This window comes from Engystomops pustulosus, chromosome 1, assembly GCF_040894005.1.
Source record: "Engystomops pustulosus chromosome 1, aEngPut4.maternal, whole genome shotgun sequence".
Lineage (NCBI taxonomy): Eukaryota > Metazoa > Chordata > Amphibia > Anura > Leptodactylidae > Engystomops > Engystomops pustulosus.
The window spans coordinates 280,658,033-280,676,595 of NC_092411.1; positions in this window are offsets into that span (position 1 = coordinate 280,658,033).

The window sequence follows — 18,563 nt, forward strand, 5'->3', positions numbered from 1 at the left end:
TACACAGGACACACACAGCTCTGCACCGTATACACAGGACACACACAGCTCTGCACCGTATACACAGGACACACACAGCTCTGCACCGTATACACAGGACACACACAGCTCTGCACCGTATACACAGGACACACACAGCTCTGCACCGTATACACAGGACACACACAGCTCTGCACCGTATACACAGGACACACACAGCTCTGCACCGTATACAGGACACACAGTATACCGTATACAGGACACACACAGCTCTGCACCGTATACAGGACACACACAGCTCTGCACCGTATACAGGACACACACAGCTCTGCACCGTATACAGGACACACACAGCTCTGCACCGTATACACCACAAACACAGCTCTGCACCGTATACACAGGACACACACAGCTCTGCACCGTATACAGGACACACACAGCTCTGCACCGTATACAGGACACACACAGCTCTGCACCGTATACAGGACACACACAGCTCTGCACCGTATACACCACAAACACAGCTCTGCACCGTATACACAGGACACACACAGCTCTGCACCGTATACAGGACACACACAGCTCTGCACCGTATACAGGACACACACAGCTCTGCACCGTATACAGGACACACACAGCTCTGCACCGTATACACCACAAACACAGCTCTGCACCGTATACAGGACACACAGTATACCGTATACAGGACACACACAGCTCTGCACCGTATACAGGACACACACAGCTCTGCACCGTATACAGGACACACACAGCTCTGCACCGTATACAGGACACACACAGCTCTGCACCGTATATAGAACACACACAGCTCTGCACCGTATACAGGACACACACAGCTCTGCACCGTATACAGGACACACACAGCTCTGCACCGTATACACAGGACACACACACAGCTCTGCACCGTATACACAGGACACACACAGCTCTGCACCGTATACACAGGACACACACAGCTCTGCACCGTATACACAGGACACACACAGCTCTGCACCGTATACAGGACACACACAGCTCTGCACCGTATACACAGGACACACACAGCTCTGCACCGTATACAGGACACAAACAGCTCCGCACCGTATACACAGGACACACACAGCTCTGCACCGTATACAGGACACACACAGCTCTGCACCGTATACACCACAAACACAGCTCTGCACCGTATACACAGGACACACACACAGCTCTGCACCGTATACACAGGACACACACAGCTCTGCACCGTATACACAGGACACACACACAGCTCTGCACCGTATACACAGGACACACACAGCTCTGCACCGTATACACAGGACACACACAGCTCTGCACCGTATACACAGGACACACACAGCTCTGCACCGTATACACAGGACACACACAGCTCTGCACCGTATACACAGGACACACACAGCTCTGCACCGTATACACAGGACACACACAGCTCTGCACCGTATACACAGGACACACACAGCTCTGCACCGTATACACAGGACACACACAGCTCTGCACCGTATACACAGGACACACACAGCTCTGCACCGTATACACAGGACACACACAGCTCTGCACCGTATACACAGGACACACACAGCTCTGCACCGTATACACAGGACACACACAGCTCTGCACCGTATACACAGGACACACACAGCTCTGCACCGTATACACAGGACACACACAGCTCTGCACCGTATACACAGGACACACACAGCTCTGCACCGTATACAGGACACACAGTATACCGTATACAGGACACACACAGCTCCGCACCGTATACAGGACACACACAGCTCTGCACCGTATACAGGACACACACAGCTCTGCACCGTATACACCACAAACACAGCTCTGCACCGTATACACAGGACACACACAGCTCTGCACCGTATACACAGGACACACACAGCTCTGCACCGTATACAGGACACACACAGCTCTGCACCGTATACAGGACACACACAGCTCTGCACCGTATACACCACAAACACAGCTCTGCACCGTATACACAGGACACACACAGCTCTGCACCGTATACAGGACACACACAGCTCTGCACCGTATACAGGACACACACAGCTCTGCACCGTATACAGGACACACACAGCTCTGCACCGTATACACCACAAACACAGCTCTGCACCGTATACAGGACACACAGTATACCGTATACAGGACACACACAGCTCTGCACCGTATACAGGACACACACAGCTCTGCACCGTATATAGAACACACACAGCTCTGCACCGTATACAGGACACACACAGCTCTGCACCGTATACAGGACACACACAGCTCTGCACCGTATACACAGGACACACACACAGCTCTGCACCGTATACACAGGACACACACAGCTCTGCACCGTATACACAGGACACACACAGCTCTGCACCGTATACACAGGACACACACAGCTCTGCACCGTATACAGGACACCCACAGCTCTGCACCGTATACACAGGACACACACAGCTCCGCACCGTATACACAGGACACACACAGCTCTGCACCGTATACAGGACACACACAGCTCTGCACCGTATACACAGGACACACACAGCTCTGCACCGTATACACAGGACACACACACAGCTCTGCACCGTATACACAGGACACACACAGCTCTGCACCGTATACAGGACACACACAGCTCTGCACCGTATACACAGGACACACACAGCTCCGCACCGTATACAGGACACACACAGCTCCGCACCGTATACAGGACACACACACAGCTCCGCACCGTATACAGGACACACACAGCTCTGCACCGTATACACAGGACACACACAGCTCTGCACCGTATACAGGACACACACAGCTCCGCACCGTATACAGGACACACACAGCTCCGCACCGTATACAGGACACACACAGCTCTGCACCGTATACAGGCCACACACACAGCTCCGCACCGTATACAGGCCACACACACAGCTCCGCACCGTATACACAGGACACACACACAGCTCTGCACCGTATACACAGGACACACACAGCTCTGCACCGTATACAGGACACACACAGCTCCGCACCGTATACACAGGACACACACACAGCTCCGCACCGTATACACAGGACACACACACAGCTCCGCACCGTATACACAGGACACACACACAGCTCCGCACCGTATACAGGACACATAGAGCTCTGCACCGTATACAGGACACACACACAGCTCTGCACCGTATACAGGACACACACACAGCTCTGCACCGTATACAGGACACACACAGCTCTGCACCGTATACAGGACACACACAGCTCTGTACCGTATACACGACACACACAGCTCCGCACCGTATACATGACACACACACAGCTCTGCACCGTATACAGGACACACACACAGCTCTGCACCGTATACACAGGACACACACAGCTCTGCACCGTATACAGGACACACACAGCTCTGCACCGTATACACAGGACACACAGAGCTCTGCACCGTATACACAGGACACACACACAGCTCTGCACCGTATACAGGACACACACAGCTCTGCACCGTATACACAGGACACACAGAGCTCTGCACCGTATACAGGACACACACAGCTCTGCACCGTATACACAGGACACACACAGCTCTGCACCGTATACAGGACACAGAGCTCTAGTTACACATTCCGACCTCCAGTGGTGATTGTGTATATAGCAGCCAGGCTGTGATATAACACAGTGTAGTGTACAGTGCCCTCTGGTGGTGGTTGTGTATATAGCAGCCAGGCTGTGATATAACACAGTGTAATGTACAGTGCCCTCCGGTGGTGGTTGTGTATATAGCAGCCAGGCTGTGATATAACACAGTGTAGTGTACAGTTCCCTCTGCTGGTGGTTGTGTATATAGCAGCCAGGCTATGATATAACACAGTGTAATGTACAGTGCCCTCTGCTGGTGGTTGTGTATATAGCAGCCAGGCTGTGATATAACACAGTGTAGTGTACAGTGCTCTCTGGTGGTGGCTGTGTACATAGCAGCCAGGCTGTGATATAACACAGTGTAGTGTACAGTGCCCTCTGGTGGTGGTTGTGTAAATAGCAGCCAGGCTGTGATATAACACAGTGTAATGTACAGTGCCCTCTGGTGGTGGTTGTGTATATAGCAGCCAGGCTGTGATATAACACAGTGTAATGTACAGTGCCCTCTGGTGGTGGCTGTGTATATAGCAGCCAGGCTGTTATATAACACAGTGTAGTGTACAGTTCCCTCTGCTGATGGTTGTGTATATAGCAGCCAGGCTGTGATATAACACTGTGTAATGTACAGTGCCCTCTGGTGGTGGTTGTGTATATAGCAGCCAGGCTGTGATATAACACAGTGTAATGTACAGAGTCCTCTGGTGGTGATTGTGTATATAGCAGCCAGGCTGTGATATAACACAGTGTAATGTACAGTGCCCTCTGGTGGTGGTTGTGTATATAGCAGCCAGGCTGTGATATAACACAGTGTAATGTACAGAGTCCTCTGGTGGTGGTTGTGTATATAGCAGCCAGGCTGTGATATAACACAGTGTAGTGTACAGTGCCCTCTGGTGGTGGTTGTGTATATAGCAGCCAGGCTGTGATATAACACAGTGTAATGTACAGTGCCCTCTTGTGGTGGCTGTGTATATAGCAGCCAGGCTGTGATATAACACAGTGTAGTGTACAGTGCCCTCTGGTGGTGGTTGTGTATATAGCAGCCAGGCTGTGATATAACACAGTGTAGTGTACAGTGCCCTCTGGTGGTGGTTGTGTATATAGCAGCCAGGCTGTGATATAACACAGTGTAATGTACAGTGCCCTCTGGTGGTGGTTGTGTATATAGCAGCCAGGCTGTGATATAACACAGTGTAGTGTACAGTGCCCTCTGGTGGTGGTTGTGTATATAGCAGCCAGGCTGTGATATAACACAGTGTAGTGTACAGTGCCCTCTGGTGGTGGTTGTGTATATAGCAGCCAGGCTGTGATATAACACTGTGTAATGTACAGTGCCCTCTGGTGGTGGTTGTGTATATAGCAGCCAGGCTGTGATATAACACAGTGTAGTGTACAGTGCCCTCTGGTGGTGGTTGTGTATATAGCAGCCAGGCTGTGATATAACACAGTGTAGTGTACAGTGCCCTCTGGTGGTGGTTGTGTATATAGCAGCCTGGCTTTGATAGAACACAGTGTAATGTCCAGTGCCCTCTGGTGGTGGCTGTGTATATAGCAGCCAGGCTGTGATATAACACAGTGTAGTGTACAGTGCCCTCTGGTGGTGGTTGTGTATATAGCAGCCAGGTTGTGATATAACACAGTGTAATGTACAGTGCCCTCTGGTGGTGGTTGTGTATATAGCATGCAGGCTGTGATATAACACAGTGTAATGTACAGTGCCCTCTGGTGGTGGTTGTGTATATAGCAGCCAGGCTATGATATAACACAGTGTAATGTACAGTGCTCTCTGGTGGTGGTTGTGTATATAGCATGCAGGCTGTGATATAACACAGTGTAATGTACAGTGCCCTCCGGTGGTGGTTGTGTATATAGCAGCCAGGCTATGATATAACACAGTGTAATGTACAGTGCCCTCTGCTGGTGGTTGTGTATATAGCAGCCAGGCTGTGATATAACACCGTGTAATGTACAGTGCCCTCTGGTGGTGGTTGTGTATATTGCAGCTAGGCTGTGATATAAAACAGTGTAGTGTACAGTGCCCTCTGGTGGTGGTTGTGTATATAGCAGCCAGGCTGTGATATAACACAGTGTAGTGTACAGTGCCCTCTGGTGGTGGTTGTGTATATAGCAGCCAGGCTGTGATATAACACAGTGTAGTGTACAGTGCCCTCTGGTGGTGGTTGTGTATATAGCAGCCAGGCTGTGATATAACACAGTGTAATGTACAGTGCCCTCTTGTGGTGGCTGTGTATATAGCAGCCAGGCTGTGATATAACACAGTGTAGTGTACAGTGCCCTCTGGTGGTGGTTGTGTATATATCAGCCAGGCTTTGATATAACACAGTGTAATGTACAGTGCCCTCTGGTGGTGGTTGTGTATATAGCAGCCAGGCTGTGATATAACACAGTGTAGTATACAGTGCCCTCTGGCGATGGTTGTGTATATAGCAGCCAGGCTGTGATATAACACAGTGTAGTGTACAGTGCCCTCTGGTGGTGGTTGTGTATATAGCAGCCAGGCTGTGATATAACACAGTGTAATGTACAGTGCCCTCTGGTGGTGGTTGTGTATATAGCAGCCAGGCTGTGATATAACACAGTGTAGTGTACAGTGCCCTCTGGTGGTGGCTGTGTATATAGCAGCCAGGCTGTGATATAACACAGTGTAATGTACAGTGCCCTCTGGTGGTGGTTGTGTATATAGCAGCCAGGCTGTGATATAACACAGTGTAATGTACAGTTCCCTCTGCTGATGGTTGTGTATATAGCAGCCAGGCTGTGATATAACACAGTGTAGTGTACAGTGCCCTCTGGTGGTGGTTGTGTATATAGCAGCCAGTCTGTGATAGAACATAGTGTAATGTACAGTGCCCTCTGGTGGTGGTTGTGTATATAGCATGCAGGCTGTGATATAACACAGTGTAATGTACAGTGCCCTCTGCTGTTGGTTGTGTATATAGCAGCCAGGCTGTGATATAACACAGTGTAATGTACAGTGCCCTCTGGTGGTGGTTGTGCATTTAGCAGCCAGTCTGTGATATAACACAGTGTAATGTACAGTGCCCTCTGGTGGTGGATGTGTATATAGCAGCCAGGCTGTGATATTACACAGTGTAATGTACAGTGCCCTCTGGTGGTGGTTGTGTATATAGCAGCCAGGCTGTGATATAACACAGTGTAGTGTACAGTGCCCTCTGGTGGTGGTTGTGTATATAGCAGCCAGACTGGGATATAACACAGTGTAGTGTACAGTGCCCTCTGTTGGTGGTTGTGTATATAGCAGCCAGGCTGTGATATAACACAGTGTAATGTACAGTGCCCTCTGGTGGTGGTTGTGTATATAGCAGCCAGACTGGGATATAACACAGTGTAGTGTACAGTGCCCTCTGTTGGTGGTTGTGTATATAGCAGCCAGGCTGTGATATAACACAGTGTAATGTACAGTGCCCTCTGCTGGTGGTTGTGTATATAGCAGCCAGGCTGTGATATAACACAGTGTAATGTACAGTGCCCTCTGGTGGTGGTTGTGTATATAGCAGCCAGGCTGTGATATAACACAGTGTAATGTACAGTGCCCTCTGGTGGTGGTTGTGTATATAGCAGCCAGGCTGTGATATAACACAGTGTAATGTACAGTGCCCTCTGGTGGTGATTGTGTATATAGCAGCCAGACTGTGATATAACACAGTGTAATGTACAGTGCCCTCTGGTGGTGGCTGTGTATATAGCAGCCAGGCTGTGATATAACACAGTGTAGTGTACAGTGCCCTCTGGTGGTGGTTGTGTATATAGCAGCCAGGCTGTGATATAACACAGTGTAATGTACAGTGCCTTCTGGTGGTGGCTGTGTATATAGCAGCCAGGCTGTGATATAACACAGTGTAATGTACACTGCCCTCTGGTGGTGGTTGTGTATATAGCAGCCAGGCTGTGATATAACACAGTGTAATGTACAGTGCCCTCTGCTGGTGGTTGTGTATATAGCAGCCAGGCTGTGATATAACACCGTGTAATGTACAGTTCCCTCTGGTGGTGGTTGTGTATATAGCAGCCAGGCTGTGATATAACACCGTGTAATGTACAGTTCCCTCTGGTGGTGGTTGTGTATATAGCAGCCAGGCTGTGATATAACACCGTGTAATGTACAGTTCCCTCTGGTGGTGGTTGTGTATATAGCAGCCAGGCTGTGATATAACACAGTGTAGTGTACAGTGCCCTCTGGTGGTGGCTGTGTCTATAGCAGCCAGGCTGTGATATAACACAGTGTAATGTACAGTGCCCTCTGGTGGTGGTTGTGTATATAGCAGCCAGGCTGTGATATAACACAGTGTAGTGTATAGTGCCCTCTGGTAGTGGTTGTGTATATAGCAGCCAGACTGTGATATAACACAGTGTAATGTACAGTGCCCTCTGGTGGTGGTTGTGTATATAGCAGCCAGGCTGTGATATAACACAGTGTAATGTACAGTGCCCTCTGGTGGTGGCTGTGTATATAGCATGCAGGCTGTGATATAACACAGTGTAGTGTACAGTGCCCTCTGCTGGTGGTTGTGTATATAACAGCCAGGCTGTGATATAACACAGTGTAATGTACAGTGCCCTCTGGTGGTGGTTGTGTATATAGCAGCCAGGCTGTGATATAACACAGTGTAGTGTACAGTGCCCTCTGGTGGTGGCTGTGTACATAGCAGCCAGGCTGTGATATAACACAGTGTAATGTACAGTGCCCTCTGGTGGTGGTTGTGTATATAGCAGCCAGGCTGTGATATAACACAGTGTAATGTACAGTGCCCTCTGCTGGTGGTTGTGTATATAGCAGCCAGGCTGTGATATAACACAGTGTAATGTACAGTGCCCTCTGGTGGTGGTTGTGTATATAGCAGCCAGGCTATGATATAACACAGTGTAATGTACAGTGCCCTCTGGTGGCGGTTGTGTATATAGCAGCCAGGCTGTTATATAACACAGTGTAATGTACAGTGCCCTCTGGTGGTGGTTGTGTAAATAGCAGCCAGGCTGTGATATAACACAGTGTAATGTACAGTGCCCTCTGGTGGTGGTTGTGTATATAGCAGCAAGGCTGTGATATAACACAGTGTAATGTACAGTGCCCTCTGGTGGTGGTTGTGTATATAGCAGCCAGTCTGTGATAGAACATAGTGTAATGTACAGTGCCCTCTGCTGGTGGTTGTGTATATAGCAGCCAGGCTGTGATATAACACAGTGTAATGTACAGTTCCCTCTGGTGGTGGTTGTGTATATAGCAGCCAGGCTGTGATATAACACAGTGTAATGTACAGTGCCCTCTGGTGGTGGTTGTGTATATAGCAGCCAGACTGGGATATAACACAGTGTAATGTACAGTGCCCTCTTGTGGTGGCTGTGTATATAGCAGCCAGGCTGTGATATAACACAGTGTAGTGTACAGTGCCCTCTGGTGGTGGCTGTGTATATAGCAGCCAGGCTGTGATATAACACAGTGTAATGTACAGTGCCCTCTGGTGGTGGCTGTGTATATAGCAGCCAGGCTGTGATATAACACAGTGTAATGTACAGTGCCCTCTGCTGGTGGTTGTGTATATAGCAGCCAGGCTGTGATATAACACCGTGTAATGTACAGTGCCCTCTGGTGGTGGTTGCGTATATAGCAGCCAGGCTGTGATATAACACCGTGTAATGTACAGTTCCCTCTGGTGGTGGCTGTGTATATAGCAGCCAGGCTGTGATATAACACAGTGTAGTGTACAGTGCCCTCTGGTGGTGGTTGTGTATATAGCAGCCAGGCTGTGATATAACACAGTGTAATGTACAGTGCCCTCTGCTGGTGGTTGTGTATATAGCAGCCAGGCTGTGATATAACACAGTGTAGTGTACAGTGCCCTCTGCTGGTGGTTGTGTATATAGCAGCCAGGCTGTGATATAACACAGTGTAATGTACAGTGCCCTCTGCTGGTGGTTGTGTATATAGCAGCCAGGCTGTGATATAACACAGTGTAATGTACAGTGCCCTCTGGTGGTGGTTGTGTATATAGCAGCCAGGCTGTGATATAACACAGTGTAATGTACAGTGCCCTCTGGTGGTGGTTGTGTATATAGCAGCCAGGCTGTGATATAACACAGTGTAGTGTACAGTGCCCTCTGCTGGTGGTTGTGTATATAGCAGCCAGGCTGTGATATAACACAGTGTAATGTACAGTGCCCTCTGGTGGTGGTTGTGTATATAGCAGCCAGGCTGTGATATAACACAGTGTAATGTACAGTGACCTCTGGTGGTGGTTGTGTATATAGCAGCCAGGCTGTGATATAACACAGTGTAGTGTACAGTGCCCTCTGGTGGTGGCTGTGTATATAGCAGCCAGGCTGTGATATAACACAGTGTAATGTACAGAGTCCTCTGGTGGTGGTTGTGTATATAGCATGCAGGCTGTGATATAACACAGTGTAGTGTACAGTGCCCTCTGGTGGTGGTTGTGTATATAGCAGCCAGGCTGTGATATAACACAGTGTAGTGTACAGTGCCCTCTGGTGGTGGTTGTGTATATAACAGCCAGGCTGTGATATAACACAGTGTAATGTACAGTGCCCTCTGGTGGTGGTTGTGTATATAGCAGCCAGGCTGTTATATAACACAGTGTAATGTACAGTGCCCTTTGGTGGTGGTTGTGTATATAGCAGCCAGGCTGTTATATAACACAGTGTAATGTACAGTGCCCTCTGGTGGTGGTTGTGTCTTTAGCAGTCAATCTATTTTTTTATAAAGTTTAATTATTATAGCTTGCCCCCTGGTGGTTGTTCTGTATATAGTAGCCACTATATGTTGGACACTGTGCAGTTATGGGTAAATCCATCTTTATTGAGAATTCTGTATCATATAAAGACAGCAAAGTAACAAGAGACAGTTTAGCAGAGGACAACAGTCCAGTCACATTATAACCCTGCCCAATAATAGCTCAGCAATGGTACAGCCTCCTATGCATATTATAATAGACTAGTATGACTAAAGAACGTGACTCGGAAACATGTTAAAGAAACAAGGAGGTACAGAAGTGAAAGGAAGACACACAAGGAGCAGTGGAAAGGGTGGTAGGGACTAGGAACCTGTCTTCTGTCTTCACAATGACTTCTGAGAGCCAAGATGTCATGGCTGTCGAAACGCCAACCAACTAGACCCAATAAGGAAAAAGGTATCTGCAACTTTCTTATCGAGGGCAGTGAGCTCCTCCATTCTCATTATTTGATGAAGGCATTCAACAAATTCAGCCCTGGTTGGGGGAGAGTGGCGCAGGTAGACCGCCTAAGGAGACCTTTCTTGGCCCTGGCTATCGAACATGGCAACAAAGATAACACGGATAATCCTGGAAAGGGAGAGATCGTAATGCCGCTTACTCTAGAGTGGAGATCAAAGATCACCTCCCAAAACTGTCTCAACCAGGTGTGGAGTTGGGTACTCCTGGCAGCGCCAACAAGTATCATCCGCCTCCGGAAAGAGCCCGTATACCACCATAGAACAGCACCAGGAAAGTATTTCAGTTACTTTCCTGAGACCTCATAGCATAGTCATAGCAAATATCTTCATTTTCTTCTTCTCGGAGAAGGACCTCTTCTCATTTGGTTAAAGAAGACAGAGGTGGCACTGAATCCACATCCCCACCCCATCTATAAGCAGTGCGTAGACCCCGGATATCATATGCCAAGGACGAGAGGTGAAGTAAAGTTGTCTCGTTCCAAAGCCCAGATACCAGAGGACATGGAGATATTCATGATTTTGGCTGTATTCATATTTACCTTAAAGTTACTCTTTCTGAAAGCAAGTTGGGGATGCTTATGTGTGGGGCAGAGACGTACAATAGCAAATCATCTAGGTAAATCAGCTGGAATCATACAGAGATGCCCCTATATCCAGGCTACTTCTGATTGCCACTGCAAGATGCTCCATAGTGAGAACATAAAGTATTGGAGACAGGGGGCATCCCTGCCGGGTGCGGTTCAGGATAGGGAATGGATCTGACAATACACCATTGACCCTCACCTGAGCAGATGGGCAGCTATAGGGAGCCATAGGTGTCCCAACCCCAAGCCGTGGAGCTCTAAGGAAGTCCTAAGTGACCCTGTCCAATGCTTTTTCAGTCTAATCTTTGAATAAAGTTTCAAGTCGATATTGATCAATGAGATCGGTCTATTATTACCAGAAATTTAAGGGGCCTTCCCCGGTTTTGGGAGAACGGTGATGTGGTGGACCTGTAACACTGGTGGAGGGAAAGCCTTGCCCTTAGAGATGTCATTGAACAACCGGAGCATGGATGGTGATAATGTCTCAGAGAACAGCTTAAAAACCTAGAGGTAAGCCTATCAGGACCTGAGCTCTTGCTGTTTTTGAGTCCTTTATTAGGCAGCACTAGCTCCTGGGGGGTGAGACCTGCCTCCAGTTGTTCATTGTCTAAGAAGGCAACCTGTGAGGGGCAATATAAGCTTTTATCTTAGCCAGCCTATCCCTCTCCGACAACTCTGCTTATTTGGAACAAATGCTGTATAATGGAGAATAATACTTAAGGAATTGCTCCACAATTTGGGGAGTGGTATGTATGAAATCTTTAGATTTAAGGAACGTGATATATGAAGCCCTGGGTCTTTGGTTCAGGGCGCGAGACGTCCAATGGTGGCATTTATCCGCATGTTCACAGTACCCTCTATACAGCCTCTCTCTCGCACAAAACCGAGCAGTTCCTGACGTGAATTAGAAACCTCTACCTGAATAGAGGAGGTAAATGTGATCAACTCCAGTTGGGTAAGGCTCCATGTGAGATAGAAACACCCCTTATCTTGCATTCAAGGTCCTCCGATAAGATAGGGGGATAGAGAGGGAGTCAGAATGTGTCTGTGCAATCTTATCCAAGGTCCACCTCTCCTCCTCCACATAATGAACATCATTTAAAAGGTTTTCATTTAAGCGTCAAGTGAACGTCTTGAGTAGGGAAAAACCGAGAGGGTACGATAAAACGGAATAGAATCGATAGAGGCCTCTTTGGCGATATCCAGAAGCGGATCGTATCAATATGCCTATATGATTTGTGGGCTGCAGAGTAAAATGAATAATTCCTATCAAGGGGGTTCAAGATTATCAAGGCGTCCACCAGCGGCCGATTCTGGAACTCCTTCCTGAGTCTACACACTGCTGCCGAGGAGAGGGATCACTTACCGAAAGAAGGATCTACAGATCAGCCCCAGGCCCAATTGAAGTCCCCGGCTTGGATTATCTGGGAGGTGCCAGCTAAGGAATCCAAGGCTGCCAAGACCTCAAGAGAAGTACATGTTAGATAGGGTATAACAATTAGATTCATATGAAATAATTACAAATAAATAGCGGCCTCCAGGGTCAACTTGTGACTCCAGCACCTCTGGAGGAACAGAATAGTGAAAACCAATGGACACCCCCTTGGAGCAACCAACAGGCTCAGGAAAAGAAAGTGGGGTAATAGTGATCCCTGAAGTGGGCTGTTTTATTTTGCTCAAAGTAATGTAATGATCTTAGGGAGAGGGAGCGGGAAGAGGAAGTAAAATGTAGGAAAACAGGCAATGACAAAACAAGACCATCAAGACGAAGACAAAAAGGAAGACCCGGGAAACACAAATGCTTGATGTAAAATGAACATATAAGAACCAGAAGGCCGAGGGCCGAATGAACCATACAGTTAACCAGCGATGGAGCTCGTCATCGCCTAAGTAGCGAACTGGGGACATAGAAACCCTTGGTGGATGTCAACCTCCAGGAGTCCCGGGCCCAGCACTGGCTCCTGCCCTAATAAACCACAACATGATGTAACACATGACTTCCCAACTACCTAGACCTAAGCCTTCTAGCCCCCAGATGAACTCAAACAGGATGAGAAATCCCATATTATAGAAAAAAAAACAATATACAGCAAACCCGATAAAGAAAGTTGCTCATGAGACAAGTAAGGTATCCACCGATATCAAGTAAGTCATGTAGTGGCAGAGGATCTATTATTGGAAGATTTTTCAGATGTCACCCACTGTTCTCGATGTGGAAGATCCAGAAGCTGAGGCGGTGATCTCCTTTTCTAGATAGGAAACGTGTCCTTTCGTTCTGGCCACACCCATGATCTGATCTTTCACCCCTAATGCGAATGTTGTAACGTCTATCATGATTTTCATTGTCCTTCTGGGAGGAGAGCAAATCTTGAATGGATATGGAGTGATCTTGGGTCATCCTGTGGTGTTCAGCTAGAGTGTCCCGTACTGTGTGCTCCTGTCCCCGCGTCAGCCATTCTGACTCCTGTATCACTGATTCCACCTCCTTCTTATATGAGGCTTCCAGGTGTCTCACCAGTCCCTCCAGATCTGCTTTTGTGGGAAACGACTCCAGGTGAGATATAATGTCCCAATCCATGCTCTATGCCAACCCAGGGGTCCGGCAGCGGATGAGGGTGGTGACACGTGTCCATTCTCCGAGCGGGCAGGAGAGTTCCCGGCCACCGCCATCTTGGGTTCCCTGGATGCACTGCTTGGGGACTCAACAGAGTCAAAATATGAGGCAATAGAGCTGTGGTCACCAGTGTGGCAAACACTGTAGGATCGGGTCTTCCTCTGGGTGCCCATGAGAGATTTGCTAGGGTTTACTGACCTGTATAGAGTATCGGGAGGTCTTGGACCCAGGAGCACAGCCTCAACGTGTCTTTACATGCTTGAGCCAGGCCCCACACAGTGTGGTTATTGTACAGTGCCCTCTGGTGGTGGTTCTGTTTATTGCCATCAGTCTGTGTTATAATACAGGCAGTCCCCGGGTTACATACAAGATAGGGTCTGGAGGTTTGTTCTTAAGTTGAATTTGTATGTAAGTCGGAACTGTATATTTTATCATTGTAATCCCAGCCAGAACTTTTTTGGTCTCTGTGACAATTGGATTTTAAAAATGTTGGGTTGTCATAAGAATCAATATTAACTATAAATCTTCATTACAGACGCCTGTGATAACTGTTACAGCTGATCATTGTAGTCTAGGATTAAAGTACAATAAATTACCAATATCCAGAGGTCCGTTTGTAACTAGGGCTTGTATGTAAGTCAGGTGTTCTTAAGTAGGGGACCGCCTGTATAGTGTATTTATTATATAACCTCCTGGTGGTTGATTTGTATATAACATTGTGCTTATTGCTCCAGTTTGTGTTATACTACAGTGTAATTATTGTGTTGTGTGCCCTCTCAGGGTAGGACTGTTTTGGGTACTGTGCAGACTAGCCACTATGAGTGTTCTGTAATATGTTGGCTACTAGGCTTATAGGAACACTCTACTATGTAGTCCCTGTAATTTACTGGCTACTGTGGGGACACTGTGACTATACTTGCTAAAGTGTGGGAACTTTTACTATTTTGTCTACTTTGGAGGCTCTGTTACAAATTTTCTGTAGAGGTGGGCATGGTTATAAGATACCCTACCTTGAGGCACTGTTAGTATATTAGCTACTGTAGGGGCCTTGTTACTATTTTGGCTACCGTGGTGGCCCTGTTACTATTTTGGCTACTATGGGGGCCCTGTTACTATTTTGGCTACTGTGGGAGCCCTGTTGCTATTTTGTCCGTTGTAGTGTCACTGTTCCTATATCAGCGTGTGTGTGTGTGTGTTGTTACTGTATTTTCTTCTGCTGGCCCATGTAAATTACAAATGACTAGGGTACTGCAGGATCTGTGTCAGACAGCTCATGGTCAGGGGAGGTTGCTAATAGCCTGAATCATCCAGAGTGGAAAATCCCTTTAATTTTTTTTCACATCTTTCCTTTTTCCAATTAATACAGTGAATAAACTGCTCTGACTACAAAGTGAGGAGCAGCCGCATCAAAGAAATGTTAATGTGGCTCCTCACAAGGATCTTTTGTCTTCTGTAATGAAGTGGATGAAGTTGGAACATCTACAATGAAAGGAAACAATCATCACCAAGGTTACACGGTCCCTGCTGACTCCTCGGAAAGCCGGGGAAGGATTATCTCCTGAGCTCTCCTTGAGACACCCTGTGACTTGTATATGTCAAACTTCCAAATAAGAAGACGGTGAAGAGCTGGCAAAGAGCTCTGGGAGGGCTGGTCTCTAAATATAGGCTAAGGCTTTGTTCCCCAACCATCGGTCTGTGGCAAAAGACCAGACAGTGGAACACCTGGTTCCGGTCTGCGGACGAACTCTGTAAAAAACAAACAAACAAAAAAAATAATACTCACCTTCCCTGTTCCCCTGCAGCAGTCTTCTCTTCCCTTACTTAATTTCCACGTTAATGCACAGCTCTATAGACAGCGATGTCATCACATCGTATCTGCCGACAATAGTACCATGCATTAATGCTGAAAAGAAGTGGAGGAAGAGAAGACTGCTGCAGGGGAATGAGGAAGGTGAGTATTTATTTTTTTTTAGTTCCACTGCAAAAGGGACATTGGAAGCAGTGGGTGGGGGGCAGCTAAAGGAAAGAGGGCATGGGAGGAAGGCATGATGCGAGAAAGGAGACATGGGAGGGGGAATTCTGCAGGAAATGGGACAATATAAGGGGGGGCTTCTCTAGGAAATAGGACAATATAAGTAGGCACACAGGGAGTTATGGTGGGGCATGCATACGTTTTTGGCAATGAAACCAGACTGCACCCCCCCACCCATCGGTCCCTGGAGAAAATGTATGTTTACAGCAGGTCCCTGTAAAAAAGGGACAGAAAAGATGTTGGAAACCACTGGGCTAAGGTGTTACTCCAACTTTGAGTTTATGGTTAATATTTTGTGGTGATCCATTTTATTATATGTCTTCTCTCCCCTCTAGGGGGAGCCAGCTGAAGATTGAACTAATATTGACTTCCAATGTTAATTATGTACATCTGCATGCATAAGGCTCCCCCTAGTGGTGGATGCAGACAAACTTTTTTTTATTGTGTTCTTTTATGAAATAGAGCAACAATCCTAAAAAAGTATATTATAGGTATAATAATTCAGTACCAAAATTCAGACCTAAAAATCACATGTGAAAACACACAGTTTGGGGGAAGAGGTCCATTGTATAGATGCCTGCCCCCTATATGTTTGGGGTGGGAAATCACTATACACAGACTACAGTCACATCTCCTGACAGCCCCTGCTGGTTTATTGTCTGGGAAGTCCCTATACAGATTGGGCGGAAACCAACACCAAGCACCTCCCCACCGGATCTCATTACATGCAGGACGCAGACAGCGCCACTGTATATGTAGTGGTCCACTACATATAAGCTGGAGTGATCTGAATCACTCATTATACAGAGTTTGATCTGATACTGATCCGTTTTGACCAAGAAAACCCCTTTAAATAGGATTTTTAACACTTTCTTGTATGGAGGAGTCTCTGTGATTTCTCCAGGTCTCTCCAGAAGTCCTGTAATAAGTGAAGGGACACCCGGTTTTGTGTTCATAATAACCTAAATTTATTTTAAGAAAGTTTTGTCCCTTAAAAAGTCTGCTCAGATAACATAAAAAAAATTCCAGTGAAAAAATGCATTGCTATACCGGCTTTTGTCCATTAGGTGGCAGTGTTGTCCCACCGCCGGTTGTCGCACACCTTTGTTGAGCCTCCACTTGGCAGCAGAAGGAAGTCTTGGAGAGTCGATATGCTGAAATAAGTCCTTCATTTCAAATCACAGCAAATCCAGACAATGCCAAACTTGATGCATAAAACACAGCTTTATTTACAGGGAAATGGCGTGCCCCGGTGCTGACCCTCCATCGCAAGCCGCGTGCTGGACCAATCCGATAAATATAATGGGGAGATGAAATGGGTTTTACAACAGCCCAGGCCAAGCCATAGAGGGAGCAGGCAGAGCGGACAGGTCTACCAGTCCTGGGCTCTGAGCAAGTATTACTATTGGGATGTACAAAACGAGAAAGCAAAAATATAGATAGAGCATTGCATATAGTCCATATATAGTAGTATAGTATGTATATATATATATATATATATATATATATATATATATACATGGGTCCTAGAATACCAGCCATGCCATACCAGCCATATGGGGGAATACTGGCTGCAGAGGTGCTGAGTTCCACCAGTGTTGGCAGTGTTGACCCTGCTGTCTATAGTGAGTGGGCACAGCTACAGTGTCAGAGGGTACAATGGCCGAAGAAGACGACACCTGCTCCTCTAGGGCTGGACCTTGGGGTGGAGTCAAACAGTAGATTAATCCTGGGGGCACATAGTTAAACCACACCTCCTCATGAGTGGAGGCAGTGTCGGCTCCATGTCTCAGTGGGCCCATTGGTGACAGAGCCTCAGTGGGCCCCTTTGCAGTAAACTCACTTAGCAGCATGCAAAATTCAGAAACTATAACAGTCTCCTGTTCTCTAAAATATTCCCTAGTTTATACATCCCAAACAGCCCCCTCATGGTTATTTTATGTTCAATCAACATTTATTGATGGAAAAGAGTAACAATTGCGAACAGTATTTCCAAGGCAAGAAGGGTGGTCTCGCAGGACCCCAGCATTAAGATACATATTACATCATTGCACACAGTGACGTGGCAGCAGGCTGTGAAATTATATTGAGATAGAGATCGTAAAGTACCGGCTGCGGGGGTCCGCCCATCCTTTCCAATGGTAGAACAAGACAAAAGTACGAACAGGGGGTAGACAGTACAAGACATAGACGAGAAGGGAATAACTGGGCGGGAAAAGGGGGAGGGGACTGGGGTTGGGGATGGGTTCTGTGTCATGTTTTGGTTGTACACTACAGGCGTATCGCCTGTTTGCAATGCAAGGGTCCTGAAAGGTTACTAATTCAAGTAGGGGCCTATTTATTTAAGCAAAAAGATCCTGAAAGGCTGGGGTTTACCTCATGGTTATTTTATATAAGCTCCCCTCAGACCCTATGGATTCATTAGATACAGCCCCTCTTACCCCC